Raw genomic sequence first — 22,755 nt, 5'->3', positions numbered from 1 at the left:
GCTTCCCATTCATGTCAAGTAGAGCAGCTCACTGGCCCTCTTCAAGAGAAATCTTGATGTGTGGCTGGGTAACAGAAAGTTCACTCCAGGGATCATTCCAGTTGTCCTACTGGATAGGGGCACTGTGAACTAACATTGAGTGGCACGGTGCTTGGGCAGTTTATTTGGGCTAGGCTTGTAAAGGCTCCAGGGCCATTAGCCTAGTGCACACCTATGAATCTATGAGCCTATGAAAGCATGATGTTCTTATCCATGTACATACCAAGGTATCCAAGTTACTGGGATCTTTTAATGATCAACTAGGAACAAGTTAGTTATAGCACAAGATTCAGCCTCATAAATACTTAACAACTTTCTTGCATTATACTTCTAAATGTGGAAGAGCACCTCTGTTTTCCTAGGGCAGCAGAAGACAGAGTCACCCCTGCATAGATTCTATAACATTGCACTCCCCCCTCTGGTGCTGCGTGCCACAAACTGCACACATGAAACAATAAGGCCCCATCTAGTCCCCACTCAGACAAATAAACTGTAAGAGTTAGCATATACTGCTGAGAAATCTGCAGTGCAGAAGGAATTGTCTCCAGTGTGTGTGTGTGTGTGTGTGTGTGTGTGTGTGTGTGTGTGTGTGTCTGTGTGTGTGTGGAAATTTGGCAATTCCCATGATTCCCATATCTGGTATATGTGTGATCTGTTCATAGGTTCATAGATTAGTACTAAGCTAACTGCCCTTGCGAGCCATTTTAAGCCTAGCCAAGCATCCCTTGTGAGACTCAAACCCTGCACCTCGTGTTTGTAAGCCAAACACCTTAACCATTAGGACACCCTCCCAACCAAATGAATGTTTACTGATACAGAAACTGTACATGTAGTCAGTAATTCACCTCCCAAAAATGCTATGTTCTGTGCTGCAGGTGATAGTAGATACTCCCTTAAGACCTGAGTCACAGATCCTGTCCACCATCCTGAAACCATGGCTAAAATGTATGCAACACTGCTAATGCCTAGACCTGAGATGTCACTGAACATATATTTGGTATGCTGAAGGCATTCTTCCATTGTCTTCACATATAGCAAAGCCAGTAATACATATGTGACATAGTCAGCAAGCTGCTGCTGTATGCACCATACTACATAATATGATGATGTGCAAACAAGTTGGCCAGCCTTATGATACGTTTGCATTATAACCTGTACCAGGTGGAACAGCATCAGCAGAAGCAGGGAAGAATATGAAGGTTGAGAAGGATGGTGTAGGTGTATGGATAGCCCTACCTAGTTAGTAATAGGCACAGTACACAGTGGCATTGACAAAGAGGTAATGTCTGGTTAAAAATCTACTGGCTAAGATGATCATAATGTGAAAGTGTTACGCAGACTAAAGATGTTGGCAGTATTACTGTTAGGCGATGATAACACATTGTGTTCGACTGTACTTTCTTTGGTGACATGCTACATGCTAAATGAGCCTATGAAGTGGTATGTGCATCAAGCCTGCTTAATTACCCTATACACAATATGGCTAAGAAAGTACAGTTGTGCAAGTAAACTTGCCATACAAGTAGATGTTCGAATGATCACTGCTGCAGTAGCCTTAGCTATATGGCTTATATCCTGCATAGGATATAACAGGCAGCCAGTTTCCATTGTTTCAGGACACCTTCCATGCACCCAAATGGTTCATTGGCTAAAGCTGAGCTGACTAAAAAGTCAGGTTTGGGTGCCAAGCCCTTCATAGCTTTCAAGCCAACTGAAACAGGGAGGTTGACCTCTGAGGGGATATTGCTAGAAACAATGAAAAATAAATGTCTACACCCTGGCATTAAAAAAGAACACACATCAAAAAGCAAGGGTGGTGGAGGGAGGGAGGGTGCGGCTACTGCAGCAGCGATCATTTGAGCATCTACTGTTATAGCATGTTTACTTCCACAGCTGTTGTGTTCTTCAGATTGATCATTGCTGCAGCAGTCTAAGCTATATGGGTAGATTATCATAGCTTAGAACAACTGGGAAGTGGAAGGAGAAAAGTCTAGAAGCCCCTAGAGAATGATCCTAGCAAAGCCAGATCTAGACCTGGAGAAATAATCTCACTTGTAGTGCTTAATAGAAGTATGTACTAGTTGCTGCTTCTAGAATACTTCTTGAGTCCAGTCATTTGCAAAAAGCCATGCCCTGTCTATAGAACAGGCTCCCCATCCATGTGAAGCAGAGTTCCTCCCTAACCCAATTCAAGTGCAATTTGGACAAATGGATGGGAAACCAGAAATTCATCACTGGTTTGGCACCTGCGTCTCTAATGGACACAGGTAACCCGTTCACCTCCCGGGCCCATGCTTACACTTATCAAGGGTAACTGAGCTTGTCAGAGATTTGGGATGCATGGCTAGGCTTAAAAAGGTCCTTGTGGCCATTAGCCTAGTAAACACCTATGAACCTATGAACCTATGAAGCCAAAGCCCAGGCAGAATGTGCCTTGACCCTGCCAGGAATTGTTTTGTTGTGGTGGGAATAATAAAAGGTAATAGCTCAAGTCAACCATTTGGACATAGTCTGCTTTGACTCGGGCTGTCCCTTCTTCTTGCCTTCACAAGAAGTGAACTGATCAGAAGTTTTGAAAGATTTAGTTCGGTCAAAGTAGTACCTAAGTTGTCTGTGGACATCCAAGATATTCTCCCTCATTTTGAGGTTCAGGAAACAAAACAGGGGGATGAATAGTTTGTCTTAAAGTAAACTCGGATACCACTTAAGGCATAAAATAAGGATAAGTTCTCAAGGAAATTCTGTCTCTCTGGAAAATGATAAGGTTGACCTACTATAAGAGCTTGCAACTCAGATTCTCTTCTTGCTGAGGTCAGTGTAACCAGTAAAACTGTTTTCCATGTTAAGAACCTCAAGTCATCTAGATTAGTTGGTTCAAATAGATGAAGAGTTAGCTCCTCTAACACAAAATTAAGATGCCAGCAATGAGCCACCATTTTTCTTGGCGGTCTCTTATGCAGTACTCCTTTCAAAAACATTATGACATCAGAATACCTTGAAAGAGGGTGATCCATGGGCAGACATGCTGAAATGGATGACAAATGAACTCTGATATAGGAGTAAAATAAGCTATAAGAAAATATAGTCATACAAATATTGTAAAACCAGAGAAAAACTAGCCCTGAATGGATGCTGTGTGTTTTGTTGGCACCAATAGAAAAACTTTTTAATTTGCTAATATATGATTTTCTCTTAGCATGTTTTCTTGCCTCCATTAATACCTGCTGCACATCCACAGAAAACAGGTACCTAAAAAGTATTAAGACCCTACCATCCAGGTAGTCAGTTACAGTTGTTTAGGATTGGGATGAGTCACAACAGTGATTTTTGGGAATTCTTTCTGAATCTTCAGAAGTACCCTGGATATCACTTGAAAGGGTGGAAAAGCATACAGGAACATTACTGTACAAGGACACAAAAAGACATGTTTTTCAGACCTTTTTGCATGAAGTCCTGAAACAGAATTTTGGCAGTTGATTGTTTACAATTCCCCACAGATTAATCAAACTTTGGAAGACCCCCAATTCAGATTCCATTTCTGAGGGTAAACCTTTGTCCTGCTCAGCTTGTCTGCCACACAGTTTTGCTATGATGGAATACAAAATGCCTGCAGAGTGAGAATGTACAGTAAAGTTTACATGGCTAACAATGTCGAACACACAGAAGAGCAAAACTGGCAGATATCGACATTCGGATTGCAGGACCGCAGTACAGTGAAGATTGGAATATTTGTCCTTTCCTCACTGTAGTGCGATCTCAGAGTTGGTATATATATATATATATATATATATATATATATATATATATATATATATTTAGTGGGGGGTGCAGCCCCTCACAATAAAAGTTTCAATATTAGGCCATTTTGCTCTTCTGAGCTTTCAAAATTGTTGTCTTTCGACAACGTAATATGAATCCTACATGGCTAGCCTGCAAAGGGGTTAAGATCTGGTCCTTTTGTGGTATTGTCTGTAACAACATGAAGAGGTCCTGAGGTCGACAGATGATGCAGAGATTTGACAGCTAGCATTTCTTTTATGTCTATCTGGTTTTTCTGCTTTTCTGGCCTCCAGATACCCTGCACATTTACTCCCCTTGACACTGCTCCCCAAGCAAAGTCCAAGGCATCTATAATAACTGACTGCTTTGGAACAAGAGGAAAGAGAATGGGAGACCTGGATTTAGGGATATTTAATGTCTCCACAAAGTGGTTTCCCTTTTTACAAATCTCAGAACACGAATTAGAAAAGACAATGAGTGTTGATACTGGGACCCATGAGACTTCAGATACCATTGCATATTTCTCAAGTGGAGTCTTTCAAGAGTTGTCATGAGAATCATGTATGCCATGAGACCCAGAATCCTGAGGTACTTCCTAGCTGTGACCAAAGTCTGAGAGGAAAACTCCTGGAACAGATCTAAATATAGACCTACTTTTTCATGTGGAAGAAAAGCTCTTTGTACTGACGTATCTAGCAGGCACCCCAGAAAGACAATCCTGTGTGGTAGAGTCAAAAGGAAGTTTTGAATGTTTTCTTGGAATCCCAGCCTGTGTAAGAACTCTTTTACCGAAGTGAGAGAATCCTGATACTTTGAAAAAGACTGCAAGGATAAGCAAGTAGCCTGTACTGGGCTATGATGGCAGCAAGACACGTTGCCTTGTGGATAGCCCGAAGGGTAAGGCAGAGAACTGATAATGTGATCCAGACACACACAACCTTAAGAAAGGCCTGAAATTTGGATGAATAGGAATGTGATGATATGCACCTTTTAAAGCTAAGGTTATTAAAAACTCAAATGAGGAAGAAGGGATAACCAGTTATGAAGTGAAAACATTTTGAACGTGAGCACTATCACAAACTGATTTAGGAAAGAAAGATCCAGAACTAGTCTAAAGGAATTCTCCTTTTTTGGCAATAAAAACATTCTTGAACAAAATCATATCCAGAACTGGGAAAGAGGAACTATTTCTATTACCCCCTTAGACAGTATATGATGTAGGACACCAGGGAAGAGAAGGGTTTGGCCTGGAGTATGTGGTGGAATACCCTAGAAAGGAGAACGTTCCTCCTACTGTCATATGTATCCAAGATGGATCACATTCAGAACCATTTGTCTGAAAAAAATTGTTGTCAAACAGAAATAAAGATTCAGATTTTCTGAAAGGGATAAGGGGCTGCCAGGGTAGGATGGGGCAGGGTCCCTTATGTAGCTATTCTACCTTTCCTGACTGTCCTTTGTACTAAGGGATTCCAATTTTCTTTCTTTAACTTTCCTGCCATTGCTTTTTAAGTGTCTGCTTACCATCATTCTGATGAGACTGTTTATTTTTTCTTAACAAAACTGAATGAGGGAACAGAGAATCCCTTGGAAAATTTGAAGGAGGGAGGACTGAAAATCTGAGAAATTCCCTGAATTAGCTTACCTCTTATCACATTTTTAATAACCACTGTAGCAGAGGATCCAAAAACTAAATTTCTAAATTCAAAATGTAATTTTTAACATCATCTGTGAGGTTCTAAGAATGCTGCAAGGCAAACCTCCTCAAAAGAGTAACTGTGGCAACAGCCCTGTAGGCAGTATATGCAGAGTCATAAACATGCTTCAAACAATGAGTAATGACCTGAGAAACAGAAGACACTAGACCACACAAAGTATATTTTTCCTGCAGGACAAAACTGTATCCAAAACATTTCCTATATTTTCACAATTGTTCAGTATAAAAACTTTAGCATATAAGCCTAACAATTCAGAATTCTAAAAATCAAAGTTGCAGAAGCATACAGTTTTCCCCCAAACTTATCAACAGTTATACCATCCTTGTCTGAAGAAGGATTAGAATTACCAAAATGCTTGGCAGCCACTGGATTACCTAAAACTATAGCTGCTGGTGAAGTCTGAGATTATTGCATAAAAACTTGAAAGACTGAGGGATGTTGTACATTGTCTACTTTCTTACGGGCAGCAGGCAGGCTGTCACGGAAACCACGGGCTGTGACAAACACATCCTCTAATGCAGATGTCATGGCAGAGATGGGTGAGGGTTCTGGAAATTCCAAACACTGTAAGAAACTTTCAACTAGGTGTTCTCAGTGGAACAACTATACAAAATACTTCTCAGATATAAAGCAATATGAACTTTGTACTGCTGTTAACAGTTAATACCAGTACTAGGTTCATATTGTTTCAAATCTGTGGAGTATTTTTGTATAGTTATTCTACTGAGAACACCTAGTGGAAAGTTTCTTACAATGTTTGTTTCTTTTTTTGGGGGGGTGGGCTAAGTTTGTGACACTTGACTTACTGAAACTTTGAGGGAGTCTGTGGATTATGTCTTGTTGGTTCTGGAAATTCCAGTTGTAGTAATTCATAGTATTATCTAAGGGACTGAAAAACCTCTGTGTCACTGAAAACACTGACTTGTTCTGGAAATGGTTTCAGAGAAAGTAAATCCCTCACATGGAGATTCACATACCATACTTATATCAGAATCTCAATCAGAAATCAGAGGAGAAAAACTTGTATCTGTCCCATCACATTCCTTTACAGATTCAACTTCTTGAAACTCTTCAGAGAAAGTGGAATCCCTCTTTCATTTACTAGAAACCATCTTACAAGAAGGGTCAATAGCTTGTACAAGACCCTGACCCAAACCCCCAAAAATTACCCCTGTCCAAAGAAAGTGACAAGGGAGAAATTAAATTTCTAGTTTTCTGTCACTTTTTGACAAGAAATTTAGTGCAAACAGACATAGTATTGCCAACAACAGCTTCCCCAGGGATGGGCACTAGATTCTGGCTAAGCAGGGGCACATTCTCTGCTCCTTATCCTACGACCAACAAGAGTGGCTGTCCCTTGCCTATTGAAGGAACCCCAAAAGCCACAGAGGATGTTGCTAATCCCTGGTCCAAGGAGGCTGTGTGGACAGTACCAGGAGAGATGAAAAGATGAGCTGCCTGAGAAACCAGCTTTGGTCACAGCAGACTCACCCACATGTGGCAAATTACCAGCTTCCTGTGATGGCAAAGACTGTTTACTTGATTTATTCTTTATGTGGTTGGGAGAAGGCCAACCAAGTGAGCAGTAGATTGTTCCATGGTCAAGTCAAAAAAGGTTCCTGTTTCTCAAGGAAGCTGAGCAGCAACAGTCAGTAAATCGGGAAACCAGAAAAAAAAACTTTTCACCACATAAAAGCAGTAAAAAGCACTTTAAACACTTTCCCCCGTTCCCAAAAGTAAAATAAACACAGTTTTTCCACGGGGGGGGGGGGGGTTAACAACTTTTAATAACTTTTTACCACAAAAGTAAAATACTGAGCTCCTATTTAAAAGTACATAAGAGTCACAAGACAAAATATTTTTCCTTAGCTTAAAAGTAATTGTTTTTACAAAATTACTTTAAACAACATTAAAAGTAATGTGGATGTTTTTTTTTTGCTGACAGGAACTTATCTGTCCAGCAATAGAACAGTGTTAGCCCACCATCAAAACTCAAAAGTCCACAGTGGAGTATTCTTCTCAGTGGCAGGAAAGTGCTGAAGGATTTAGTATCAAAATCTGTCTTGAGTCAGTTCTGTTTCAGCTAATACTTTGGGTGGATGGTAGATGTCCTGAAGCTTTGAAAGCTGGTCAGCTGTTATATCCCATGCAAGATATAACCTATATAGCTTGAGCTACTGCAGCAGTGATTGAAATGAAGAACATCTAGAATTACTGTAAGAAATACAAGACTGGATAGTGGAAGTCTGTCCTTTTTAGGAAGACAGTTTGTTGCATTATACTTGTTTATTTTTTACTAGTTGATCCTTTGTTTTAGTGACAAGCTCAATTAGAGGAAAGATTTTTTTTGTGGTCAATATTATGCCTTTTAAATGTTACAAGCCAGTCTGGAACATAGAAAAGATCAATAGTGAATACCAATAGGATCTTATTTGAACTCTTAAGAACATGCCATAGTTTCACATATTACAACTTATCATGGTATCAACATAGGCACACCGTTTTTCTAATGGATAAATAAAGATTTACATTAGTCTGAAGATCAGACCAACAAATATCCTCTAAGATTTGCATAACTATCAATATAAAGGAATATATATATAATCCACATATGGAAACCAGTGCAGGTTATTTTTGTTACCATGCACTTTTCTTTGTCCTAACATTGACATTTTTATTTGGCCATATTCTAGGCTCAATATAAGCATTACAAACAGCATCACAGGAACTTGATGCAGAAAGACTACAAAATGGTGGGTTAAGGCATCATTGACATGGTGACTGAACTGATAAGGTCCATTATGTATATGAATTCATGCTTACTGTTAAGAGAAGTATTCTATATTTCAAAAGACTCCAGTGAAAAAGCTTTACAAAGTACCAGATCAGTCACTATAGATTTTATATATGACTATCTGCTACCAATTCTCTTAATATAAAACAGAGATTTAATTTTTCTTTATGAAGGTATATAGACACATGTATATTATATTATAGTAAGGAAACACATCACCAAATGGATCCATCAACTTTTTTATTTTAGCATACTACTACAAAGGCTGACATTAACTTGGTAACATTTAAGGTATGAATGTTATACTTTGTCTTAACCTTGGACCCCCAAAAGGGGGTAAAATAAAACATATATCTAGTACAAAGTATAAATAGTAAAAACTATACATATCCTGATTACTTCATCCACAATTATGAACATTTTGATCATATCATCCTAAGAAAAGTAAACAAGCCATTCGTGATCAATACCTCCCTAGACTATAACTAGAAAAACTTCCCATAGACTTCATGACTTCATAAAGCAAGCCCTATAGGACACACTGCTAAAATGCAGTATAATTTATAAAAAACAAAAAAAGCATGCATGGGTGTACATACACACACACACACACACACACACACACACACACACACACACACACACACACTCACTCACTCACTCACATACACACACACTCACTCACACACACACACACACACACACACACACACACACACACACACACACACACACACACACACACACACACTCACACACACACACACACACACACACACACACACACACACACACACACACACACACACACACACACACACACTCTTAAACATAAGATAGTATAAGTAACTCACCAAAACCAGAAAAAACAAAAAAAAAAACCAAAAAACAAATGCACATTAAATAACACAAGAAAAAAATGAACTGAACTAAAGCTATAAAAATATCAACAACAGGTTGATAATCTTACTGTAAATAGCAACAATACTACAACAAGGCAGATGAAATAAAAGAAACAAAGTTATGGCTAAAGAGAAAACATTGCTTCTGATGAACTTCACATTTTTTGTAAGTGGACAAAAGCACTTATGTCGTTTTTACTTTGTTTTTACTGTTTCTGATAATAAATAAGTTGTGTATCTAGGAGCTAGCAATGTTTTCTCTTTAGCCATAACTTTGTTTCTTTTACAGCAGTCTTACTGTCTTTTACTAAAAATGATGTGAAAGTCTTCAATTCAGGTTAGCACTTTCACTTATGCAATCAGACTTCATCAGACTATTTAAAAAAAAATAAAAGCAAAACCTTAAGCAATACTTAAAGGTGTACTGACAAAAGGATACCAGCTGTACATATCAAATATGAAGCAGCAATAAAGGTCAGCAGTGTATTCAGACATTTAATATGTGAAAATAAGTAATTTGGGAATAAAATGGCTGTCAATTAATTAAAAAAAACAGAATTTTATTTACATTGAGAAAACACCTAAGGACATCAGCATGAGCCAGTGGGCTCCTTAACACATGATGAGGCTAACCAATGAGGTTCCATAAAGAAGGCAAATCAGTGCCACAAAGACCCTAAAGCCTGGTCAATGAGAGTACATAACTGGCTAGCGATAGCTGGATACCAAGCTATGGAAAATGTCAGTGAAGTACTAACTGGGGCCACCTTGTAAATGGAATTGAATGGAATGAATGGCAATGGGGAGCCTTTGGACATACCATAGGAGACAAATATATTTAGTCCAAACCAACCTGAATGATCATGGTTTGGGTGTGGTACTCCCACCATAGACAAGTGGATGAGAAAGGGAAAGACTTCACTGGGCCAAGTCAAAAGGCTACAAAAGAGCTCCTGCCTCTACACGATAGGTGTGCTGAGGTGGATCAAAGCCCCAAAATCAAAGAATTCTATAGTGTCAAGCAATCATATCTAACCATCAAGAAAATGAAAATCTGCCCTCTAAGGCTGTTAATAGTTCTTGAATTAAGCAAAGCTACCTGGGAGCCATCAGAAGTATATAGGATTGCACAGAACCATGGCTAGCCAGTAGTGGTATTGGAAAGTAGGCCTGGAGACATCAATACTAAATTAACTAATCTTCTGGTGTCATTCAAAGTGGATCCAGTATCTGTCTGCCTAGGACGACATGATCGACAGACCACGATGCTTTGCCAGAGATGGTCTGCACCTGTCGCCCCTGGGATTCAGGTTACTGGCTAAGGCTCTTGTCACCCCTATAGTGCCTTTTTTAGGCAAAGTTCAAAGGACAAAACCACCACTGTAACAGGTACAAGTATGCAAAATATGAAAGTAATGCTACTCAGTGCTAGAAGTCTAAACCTCAAAATGTACTCTCTCAAGGTACTCCTAAAAATGGAGAACATCAATATATGTGCAGTAACTGAGACCTGGTTCAAGGCTCCAGAGAGCACCCCTGCAATACCAGGCTAAACTCTTACCACACTTTTCGGCCACTAAACCAGGACAGAAACACTTAAGGTAGAGGAGTGTCCATATTCACCAAGGATATTCACACCACCAGGCTAGTTGCCCAACACAATGTGTCTGAAACTCTGCAGGTGCAACTAACACTAGGTAAGACTGCAATCCAAAGTGTAGCTTGCTACAGATCGCCCACCATGCCCCAAGGTTCTCACTACACCTGTCTAAACATACTGGAAAATATTAAGATACAACCAAACACCCTAATACTGGATGACTTCAACTACCCTGTTATTAACTGGGAAAACTACTGATGTACCAACACCTTTGCCCAACGGTTCTTGGAATTCATAAATTCCAACGCCCTGGATCAACTAATCCATTGTCCCACCAGGGGCTCCAATATCCTAGACCTGGTCATTACCAACATGGGAAATCGATGCTCCACACCTATGGTCACCCCCTCATTGGTCAGGTCAGACCATAAGCTAATCACCCTTAGCATCCACATCCCACCCCCATCCCCCAGTATGGAAACCTCCATAAAAAACTTCTCCAAAGCCAACTTCATGCTACTCAAGTCAGAAGTGACAAACTTCATGACACCCATGCAGACGGGAACTGAAAGTTCAACTGCTGTGTCCTACACTAAGGCACTGTACGAGCACATCCACTCATGCATGAATCATGCCATCCCAAATAGAGCCAAGATTCTCTCCTCCAAAAAAATGAAGCCAATCTGGTGGTCCCCTGCCATAAACAAACTTTACAACAAAAGGAAGAAACTGTTGCAGAAAAAAGGAAAATCCCAGGATGCAAAAAACTCCCTTACCAGCCTCACTAAGAAGCTGAGATCCCTCATAAAATCCTCCAAAGCTAGTTATGAAAATAAAATTGCCAAAGATTCCAAAGACAGCCACAAGGCATTCTATAACTATGTCAAGAATCTAAATGGGAATGCTCAGATCTGCTCTGAGCTACAACAGAATGGAATTAAATATACTGATACCAAGGATATTGCCAATATCCTGGCAGATCGATTCAGTGCCAACTTAAACCCCCCCTCTCACCCCATAAATGGCCATTCTCAATACTGGAAGATTGCCAAATTCTGGTAATAATGTCCACACAGGTAAAAAAATGCACTCTCCAAAGCTAAGAATACAGTTTCCATGGGACCAGATGTTATCCCGGGCTGTGTACTACATGAACTACAAAATGAAGTGGCACCTCACCTTAGTGTCATGTTTAATCATAGCCTCACCTCAAGCTTTGTGCCCACTAAGTGGTGCACAGCTGCAGTTATCCTACTCCACAAGAGGGGATCCACCTTGGATCCTGGGAACTACCACCCCATCAGTCTGACGAGCCTGATCTGCAAGGCCATGGAACGTATTATCATGGAACTTATAAACAAAGACACTGGCAACCTTCAAACACTGGACCCCACCCAGTTTGGGTTCGTAAAGGGCTGATCTTGTCTCCTGAACCTGATTGACTTCTTCGAATCAGTCTCCAGAGCCGTGGATGAGGATAAGGCAGTCCACACAGCCTATTTGGACCTCGCCAAGGCCTTTGACACCATCTCCCACTCTGGAATCATAGATAAACTTACTAAGCTGGGCATTAATCCTTACATCACTTGATGGGTTGCCAAATGGCTTACTGAAAGAACCCACACTGTAAAAGTAGCTGACTCCAAATCCAGCTCCAGACAAGTGACAAGTGGAGTACTTCAGGGTTCAGTCCTGGGACCACTCTTGTTTGGCATCTACTTCTCTGAAGTACAGGCCAGTACTAAGTGAATCTGGCTAACAAAGTTCGCAGATGACTGCAAACTGAGAGCCATTATTGAATCTCCAAATGATGCGTATACTCTACAAAAGGGCCTTACAGAAACAGATGCTTGGTGCCAGAGCCATGAGCTCAAGCTCAATGCCAAGAAATGTATAGTTATCCCCTTTGGGAAAAAACATGTACCCGTGAATTACCACAAAGGTGGCAGTACACTAAACACCAAAAGTGTGATGAGAGACTTAGGGACACAGGTGGGCAGTGGTCTCACCTTCGATAACCACATTGCCACAACAGTCAGGAAATCCTTCTATGTGGCACACCTCATCACTAAGAGCTTTTCATCCAGAAAAAACGAGGTCGTTGTCCCACTGTACTCATCCCTCATTAGACCCATTATAGAATACAATGCACCATTTGGCATGTACCTCTCAAGACACCTGCAACAACTGGAAAGGCCACAGAAATACCTCACTAAAAGAATCACAGGCCTAAAGCAGGTGCCCTATGCTGATCACCTTAAAAAACTCCAGCTATACTATGTCACATATCGTCTACTCAGAGGCGATCTCTGCTTAACATACAAGGCCATGTCAAACCCAGAGCTACTGGACATGCTACACTTAAAGAAATCCCAATCCCTCAGAGCCACATGCTCCAGGGATAAACAAAACATGCTGGAGGGATAGATTCCTGACCCAGAGACACCCCAGACTCTGAAATAGACTACCCATACATGTCAAGCAGAGTGCCTCTTCAAAAGGAACCTTGACGATTGGATGGAAGAAAGGAAATTCACCCCGGGGATCACATCAGTCACCCTGCTAGACAGGGGTCCAGGAAATAACTAGTGTGGGAAGAAATAGCCAGGGAATTATTATGGCTAGGCTTGTATAGGCCCTAGGGCTGATAGCCTAGTACCAACCTATGAACCTATGGCAGTTGTAGAAAACCAAGTATCCACTTAAGAATCTGGCTTCTCAAGCCAGTCAAAGAAGAGGTAAAAGTAGAGCCATCCAATCAAAAGCCCACCAATAGGAGCCTAGCTAGTCAATATGGTGTGTAAAATGACCAGTGGGAGTGACTCAGCTCAATCACCTTATGAACCATCCCATGACCTCAAGAGCTATAAGTCCCATATGGGAGTCCAAGCCTTAAAGCATGGCATGCTGTGTGGAAACTAGCCAATCTGTCCAAGGATCACCAACCCCGCCACAACCACGGGGGCCCATCCCTAGTCAGATAAGAAAGCACTTGGCAACAAGATTACTCTTGTCTTCTCTAGGGGCACTAACAGGGGTCAGATGGGCATAATGAAAAGGGGGAAAAGAAACACAGGAAAAATAAAACTCATGATGAGTACCCTCTAACACTTAACAATTCCTGGTGTGCCCTCAGCATGACATTCCAAGTTTTCCATGGGAAAAGGCTGCATTGGAAGTAATAACTTCACATATAACCTGTCATTTTCTTATGTCCAAAGTAAAATGCAGCTATAACTCTCACCTGTATCGGTCTAAAACTGGGAATATTGAGCCAGCTGCAAGCTATCATAGACTTACTTCTAACTGAGCCTTCAGGGAGAACATGGATTGGAAAATGTGTTCAAAATCATACTATATGGCTAAAACAGTGGCCGATGGAGCTTACACTTGACACCCTTAAAAGTAAAAAAGATACAGGGAGAGGGTGCTCCTAATTATCCTTGATACTAGGAACATTCTATTAATTATGAATGGTATTTATAAAAGTGCAATAACATGCCAATACCACAGACAGCTCACAAACATCCAAATAATTTAACATTGCAATTGAAAATCATATAATGATGTAATAAATAAATTGCTTATTGAGATGAACCCTTGTTGGATCAATGACTCAAAAATGGAAAAAAAATATCCAGAGCCTGAAGAATTAGTACAGTGCAGTGTATAAAAAAGGGGAAAGTACATAACAGAAACATTTTTGAATATGTAGGATGGGAAGGGGAAGGTATGGTAATATTTTCATTTATTTATTTATTTTTGTGGGACAGTTGACCATTTCTATATAAACCAAGAATGTAAGGTAGGGAAGTAAGTAAGGAAAGTTGAAGAAATGGTAAGAGGGTAAGGGTAGGTAGCAGGTGGAAATGCACAAACACAGAAGAGAGAAAAAGGGTGCTGGTATACTGAAGAAGGGGGAATCCAATGGATTAAGAAACATTAGGGCAGTCACTGAATATCACCCCCCTTTTGGCATGTATCTGTCCAGACACATGCAACAATTGGAATGCCTACAGGGATACCTTACTAAAAGGATACAAGGCCTAAACAACATGTCCTACATTGACAGACACACATCCCTGTCACTATTCTCAGTATCCTACAGACTGCTAAGAGGTGACCTGTGTCTGCCATACAAGGCATTTTTCTACTCATTACTGATGGATTTAATGAACATCAGCAAGTCAAATTGGATCTAAATCACTTCTGGAACATCAACAGAATAGTTTGGAGGGATAAGTATATTTTGCAGAGGATACCACTGCTGTGGAAAAGACTCCCCATCCACATAAAACAAAGTTCAACCCTATCCATTTTCAAGTGTGACTTAGATATGTGGATGGGAAACAGAAAATTTACCCCAGAACTGCCCCCTGTACTACTAATGGACAGAGGCAGCTCCTAAATTCTTTATCTCATGCTTGGGTCCCCTCAAAAATTAGCTATGGTATGATCCCAGTAATTATTCTTATTAGGGGTAATATATAATTATCAACCATAGGATGAGTTAGGCCAATCTATAACCAAATGGGTTAGATTACTTCAAACACAAAAAGGGAAATTGGCTAGTCTTAAAATGGCCTGCAGCGGCAGCTAGCCTAGTACTTATCATGTACCTATAAGCATCAGACAGACAGAGATGATGTTGAGGAGTGGCTAACAAACAAGGCACAGACACAAAAGGGGGAAACACCAGGACTGGGGACAGGGTTGTTATGACCACCCCATACTGTTCTGTCTATGTCTGACCCACTAGGTTACTAGAAACCATCTCCTGCTCCCTCACCACAGGCTCCTGGCTCTGATGAAGCTGCCACCAATAAGCACAGACATGACTCAGGAGTCTTTCCAGATGATTAATGTGGGCATTAAAGCACTGGACCACCAGCTACCCCCCCACCTCTTCTGCAAGTTGCCTGTGAATGACATATTGTCCACCATACCTGGCAGAGTCACCAGAAGAAACAAGAGTGGTCTGGACCAGTGAAGCCCTACCAGAGGCATGGCTAAAAGACTTATCAGCCTCCACATCAGATAGTACTGAGGAGACAGCTGAGCCTTGGCAGGTTCTGCTACAGATGTCCCCAGCAGTGCTGGTATGTGGGGGCTGACACAGGCACTGGTTTGGATGCTGCTGTTGTATACCAAAGTAAAATAAATGAACAGAAACAACAGAACAACTAAAAAAATAGTTAAAAGTAAGGTTAGTGACAGAGAGTAAGAGGGGGAAATGCAGACATAATATGGAATACAGTACTATATAAGGGCAATGATATGGTAGGTCAAGTACAACTGCAATAGTCTTATCAGAAAACATAACAGAGATCGACAGTGGAGTACTACAGGCAGAGATGTAACTTGATATGTGGGACCTATATATACTAAACTGGTTTTATGTGCAACTGTATACTAACTGCGCTGCCTGTGATTCAGTGAAGTCCTGTGCTGTAGTAGGAATAACTACAGTGATGTCACTATATGAGAATATTTAGTCACGTCTTCCCCATTCATAGCAAAAGTGATGCTGTAATTTTCTCTCAAATATTGTATGCATTTAGCTATTGCTGACCAGGATAGCCCCATTAGGCCATGGGTCTCTCTGCAGGGGAGACCTGAAGTAGAATTACTACTGACTATGAGACTATGGCAGAGCACTGGGGAACCTACATTATTATTTCTGATAAGTGCCTCAGGATCTCTTACAACCCCTGTAGCTACACCAAACTCAGGCAGATGGGCCCTGAGGTGAAAGTCTCATCCAAAGAACAGCTCATTCAGGAAGGAATACAGCAACCTCCTAATACTAAACTTAAGTGCCAGCAATGGTAAATGAATCAAAACACCTGGGTGGAAAGGAGCTCACAGCCTTCTGATCTTATACCATCAAAAGCAACTGAGCTACCTATTGAACCACTGATGACACCACTAAAGTTACACTCCCAGCAACAAATAATCATGCATACTAAGTTAATACTACAGCGGCATTACTAACTTTAACAGCTGACAGGCTAGAAACAGTGACAAGTAGTTGAAAACATTTCCTGCACAGTTAACCTGCATTATGCATTTGTATTTCTATAAGGGTGGCAGATTTCCATAGGAATACTATAGAAGGGATAAATATACCTGTAAATAAATTATTAGGTTCATAGGTTCATACTAGGCTATCTGCCCTAGGGCATTTATAAGCCTAGCCAGAGTGTGTTTGGCTTTCGCCACCCATTTTAAATTAATTTTGCTATGCCCTTTTTCGAGGTTAGTATACTGTGCCTCTGTCTAACAGTGACACAGAAGTGATACCCGGGGTAAACCTACGATCTCCCATCCACTCATCAAGATTCCTCTTGAAGAGAGTCAATGAGGGACTCTGCCTAACCTGGACTGGGATTTTATTCCAGATGTAAGGGAGCCTCTGGGTTATGAATCTGTCCCACCAGCATGTCCTATTTATTTCAGTGCTGAGGTTCAAGTCTCTCGAGCGCGTAGCTCGATGGAATTTGGATTTTCTGAGGTTCAGCATGTCCATTAATACCGGGTTGGACATGGCTTTATACGTCAGGCACAGATTGCCTCTGAGCAGGCGGTATACCACTGAGTAGAGCTGGAGTTTCTTTAACCGGGCAGCATATGGCATCTGTTTGAGCCCTATGATCCTCTTGGTGAGGTACTTTTGGGGTCTTTCCAGTTGCTGCAGGTGTCTGGTAAGGTACATCCCAAAAGGGGCATTGTACTCAATTATGGGCCTGATGAGGGATGAGTAAAGAGGCACGATGACCTCCCCTGATCTAGATGTGAATCCCTTCATGATTAGGTGGGCTATATAAAATGTTTATCTAACCACTTTGGCCACGTGGTTGTCAAATGAGAGATTGCTATCAACTTGGGTCCTCAGGTCCCTAATTACTTCTTCTGTACTTAATGGATTACCACCTATGTGGTAATTTGTGGGCACTTTGTTTTTGCCAAAGGGGATGACTATACACTTTTTGGCATTTAGCTTGAGGCCATGGCTATGGCACCAGCTGTCTGTTTCTATGAGGCCCTTTTGGAGGATGCTTGTGTCGGCTGGAGAGTCGATTATGGCGCCCAGTTTGCAGTCATCTGCAAACTTAGACAGCCACAGTCCTTCCGTGTTGGCCTGTACCTCCAAGAAATATATACCGAACAAGAGAGGTCCCAGGACTGAGCCTTGGGGGACACCACTTGTAACTGGTTTGGAGTCTGACATGGCTCCAGCAATTCTAACCATGTGGGTTCTGTCCTTGAGCCAGTTTGCAACCCATCTAGTGACATAGGGGTTTATATTTAAGCTGGTGAGCTTATCTATAATGCCCGAGTGGGGTATTGTATCAAAGGCTTTTGCGAAGTCCAGGTAGGCTGTGTGGACCACCATCCCCTCATCAATGGCCTTGGTGACTGTTTCAAAGAAATCAACCAGGTTTAAGAGGCAGGATCTGCCCTTAACAAAGCCGAACTGGGTAGGATCCAGTGTCTATAGGTCCTCAATATCTTTATTTATGAGGTCCATGATGATCCTTTCCATAGCTTTGCAGACCAAGCTAGTCAGGCTTATGCGGCGATAGTTTCCAGGATCTGTTGAGGCACCACCTTTGTGGAGAGGGACCACGGTTGCTGTACGCCACTCCTTGGGTACATATCCTGTAGTAAGGCTGAGATTGAACAGTAGTTTTATGTTTGGGTTTAGCTCTTCTTGGAGTTCATGTAGGACGCAGCCCGGGCACCGTCTGGTCCCATTGATGCTGTGTTTCTTGCTTTGGAGAGGGCAGCTCTTACCTGAGAATCTGAGATGTCAGGGGGGCAGCACTCTGCTGGGATAAATATTTGCCCTTTTGGTGGGGAGGGGGGGAGAAGTTTGCGCTGAACCTGTCAGCTAGGATGTTGGCAATGTCTGTGGGTTTGGTGTATTTTTTGTCATTTTGGACTAATTCTGAGCATATCTGGGAATTCCCACCCAGGTTCCTAACATAACTAAAGAAAGCCTTGTGATTATCCTTAGCGTCCTGTACAATTTTTCTCTCGAAGCTGGCCTTAGATGATTTTATGAGTGCCCGTAGTTTTTTGCTAATACTGATCAGAGATGCCTTCCCTTTTTGGGATTTTGCTCTATCATGTAGCAGCTTCCTCCTTCTATTGTATAGTTTGTTTATGGCTGGGGTCCACCAGACAGGACGTCTGCCTTTGGAGGATTGGGTCTTGGTTTTATTTGGGATTGCATGATCCATACATTCCTGAAGGTGTTCATAGAATGCATTTATAAAGGATTCTGCGGTCTGGGGCATATTTTTCACAGGCCCAGGGGCTTTGAAGGATTCCACCTCGGAGGAGTATGAAATTTGCTTTAGAGAAGTGTTTCACTGTGGTTTTCGGGGCAAGGGGTGGAGTCGGGATGTGAATATCCAGTGAGATTAGTTTATGGTCTGATCTTACCAGTGAAGGATACACCTCTGGTCTTGAGCATAGAGTCCCCATGTTGGTGATGATCAGGTCCAGTATGTTTTCCCCTCTTGTGGGAGTGGTAACAAGTTGTTCCATAGCATTTGAGTTTATAAATTCTAGGAACCTTTGGGCTAGGGTGTTGGAGCTAGAGTAATGCTCCCAGTTTATGTTTGGGTAGTTGAAGTCGCCCAATATAATGGTGTTTGGAGAGACCTTCATATTTTCCAGTCTTCTTAGGAAGGCCGAGTGGGGTTACTGGGTTTGGGAGGGTGGTCTGTAGGCAGGCTATAAACTGGAAGGCAGTTTTACCCACTGTTAGTTGCACATGGATAGTCTCTGATGCTTCGTGCTGTGCCACCAACCTGGAGGTGTGGGTATCTTTGCCGAATATTGATACTCCCCCCTCCTTTTGTAGTACGGTCCAAGATTTGGGGCCGAAAAGCATGGTATGAGGTATAACCTGGTAGTGCTGGGGTGCTCTTGGGAGCCTTGAACCAGGTTTCTGTTACTGCACAGATATCGATCTTCTCCATGCTAAGGAGAGTTTCGAGTGCATGCATCTTGAGGTTTAGACTTCTGGCATTGAGTAGCATTACTCTTAGTTTCTTATCCCTTGTGATACCTATGGAGGTGGGTTTGTCTTTTGAGCCTTGCCTAAAAAAGGCACTATGGGGGTAGCAAGAGCCTTTGCCAATATCCGAAAGCCCAGGGGTGACAGGTGCAAGCCGTCCCTAGTGAAGCATAATGGCTTTTCGAGCATGTCATCCCAGGCTGACAGGCATTGGATCCCCTTTGAATGACACCAATACTTAAGCCAATTGTTGAAATTGATCATCTTGTCTTCATATTGTGGCATCATTCTTGGTGAGTGTAAGATGCTACTCAAGGTTAGGGTCATACCGGCCTAGGCTACATGCTCAGAGAGCTCCTCTATGTCTCTTTTCATGTAGTCCAGGGAGGTACGTCTCAGGTCATTCACACCAGCATGGACAATGACTGAGTCATATTTGTACTTGCCTTGGAGTGACCTGAGTGCTTGTGTTATGTGGCGGATCCTAGCGCCCGAAAGGCAGCTCACCGTGACCTTCTCCTTGTTCAGCCTGGTGAGCGGGACGTCAGTGTGCCTGACGATAGAGTCACCTATTACAAGTGTATCAGGTGTGTTGTTTAGCCTTAAGGGCTGTGACTGTTCGGCACACTGGCTTTGTGAGCTATGTGTTGCATGAGTTTTGTTTTGCGGTAGCGGTTGCTTGGGTGCCTGCTTTGGAGGTCTCTGCTGCTCAGGCAGATTTTTATTTAAAGCCTCCGAGTATGTTTTTGTGTGTTTATGTGTTTGGTTTGCTGTCGTGGTAGGTCTATGTGAGATTGGAATTGTAGTGAGTGTGGTTTCCTTCTCCTCCTGACTGGTTTTTCCAGTACTGAGTTGAGAGAGCTTAGCCTCCAGTATGGCTATACGGTTGCATCTCTCACATGTGCTGGAATTTGTTGGGAGGAGGAGAGGATTGTTTGTGTACATGAGGCAGTTGTAACATTGCCTCAAGATTCCGAGATTTACCAGCTGGTCCGGAGACGAGATTGACAACTGACCTTTGGATGTGCTAGAATAGTATTGGGAATTCCTTTATAATTGAAAAAAAAAGGGCCAAAGGGGAACGAGGTACTCAAGGGGAGTTTGTGAGGGTGTAGTGCTTTTAATATTTTAGCGCTGACTTATATAACTGCTGTAGTGAGCAAGTGCCAGGTAACTTAAATGCAATGTGTTTCAGGTAACTTAAATGCAAAAATGACAAACAGTAACTTTCTTTCAAGTGAAACAAGGAAATAAGTACAGTAAGCAATGCAGATATCACTAGGGATCCACAGAAGTGCTGAAAAGCCGCGTTTTAGGTGGAATTAGCGTTTCAGGGGAATAACAAGCAAATAAACAAGCAGCATACAAATAAAGCTAGAGTCAGCAGGCCTGGATCTAGTCTATGCTACAGTACACAAGGTGTACCAATTTCAGTAAAAAACAGTTCAAATATGCAGGCACTATAAGCCTTTAACCAGAAATTCCCAGCTCAGAAGGGCAGAGTCCAGCCTCTCCTCCCACAAGAGTGCAGACCACGAACCTTCTTAATGTAAAATAACTGGCCTGAAGCTCAAGTGCTTAAATCAGAACTAATACACTTTTAGAATAACAGACACTGAGTCCTCAATCAGCAGTTCACAACTTAGAAGGATGTAAGCTATCTGTCCTGCCACCACAGTGCAGGCCACAAACCTTCCTAATGTAAAACAACTGGTCTGAAGCCCAAGTGCTTAATCCAAAAGACTTAGAATGATAGCTACACTTTAATCAAGTTACTACCAAGCAGTAATAAATACAATTGAATACTTTAAAGAATGCTTGGATTAGTGCTCAGGTTATACAAACAAAGCTAGATTCAGCAGGCCTGGATCTAGTCTATGCTACAGCAAACAAGGTGTACCAGTTTCAGTAAGAAGCAGTTTAGATATGCTACCTGTCCTGCCACCACAGTGCAGACCACAAGCCTTCCTAATGTAAAACAACTGGTCTGAAGCCCAAGTGCTTAAACTAAAAGGCTTAGAATGAGTTACACCAAGCAGCAATAAATACAATTGAGTACTTTTAAGATGACGCAAAAGCAAAATAAAATATTAAAGAGACTGTACTCACCACAGTGTCTTGAAAGATGGGACAACCTTTTCTAGTACTGGAAGGAATTCTCCATTATAGTTCCTTAGACTGTGAAAAAAAATAAAGAGTTATGTATTTACTGCATAGTCCATACTGGTAGGCTAGGCAAAAATGTTAAAAAAATAGGAAATAAAGCAGTCAGGACCCATCATTTGGACCTTTCTTCCCATTAGTTAAAAAAATCTGGATAGTGCTTCTTGAAAGTCTCCATATTGATGCTGGCACTATTTTTAGGTCTCATACCAGGGAATAATGTTTGGCAGCTTCCAATTATTCATGTTTCTTGTTCTGGGAATTGTCATGGAATATAGACCAACTAAGTAGTATAGCAGTGGCAGGGTCTGAAATGTAACAGGACAATTTCAATATGTGCAAAAGGGTATGGAAGGTGTGAAATCAGGTAGTCACAGTTCTGCTATACAGCATGTACTAAACTTGAGGGTTGGCATAATAGTTAAGGTGTTTACCTCACAGAGACAAGGTAAATGGTTTGATCCTCACATTAGGAAGAATGGCTAAGTTTCAAAGGCCCCCTAGGGTTGTTAATCTAGTAATCAACTATGAAACTATGAAGTAATACAGAGCCTGTATTTTTTAGCAACTTCATTCATAGCAGTTTAAACAGGGAATTGCAGGAACCCCATTTTGACATTAAGATGCTCACATATACTCAGTGCACCTCGGAGGTGTTCAAGTATGTTCACAATGCTCTGTAAACCTGTCTGCAAAATTATGCTTCTAGGCATGACACATAAACTGAG

General features: G+C 41.5%; 1 protein-coding gene across 1 annotated transcript in view; it reads right to left on the bottom strand.

Moving 5' to 3' along the window:
- Positions 1-22,045, bottom strand: part of CCDC13 (coiled-coil domain containing 13) — a 977,767-nt gene extending 955,722 nt beyond the window's left edge. The window contains exon 1 of the mRNA XM_044066042.1: positions 21,974-22,045. The gene's annotated coding sequence lies outside the window, so the exon portion shown is untranslated. The remainder of the gene's footprint in view (positions 1-21,973) is intronic.
- Positions 22,046-22,755: the final 710 nt, after the last annotated feature.

The sequence above is a fragment of the Protopterus annectens genome, chromosome 3.part0 (assembly GCF_019279795.1).
Source record: "Protopterus annectens isolate FY-2018-M chromosome 3.part0, PAN1.0, whole genome shotgun sequence".
In the NCBI taxonomy this organism is placed as follows: domain Eukaryota; kingdom Metazoa; phylum Chordata; order Ceratodontiformes; family Protopteridae; genus Protopterus; species Protopterus annectens.
Note: the sequence above shows the minus strand (reverse complement) of the source record. Positions and strands in the feature narration are given on the sequence as shown.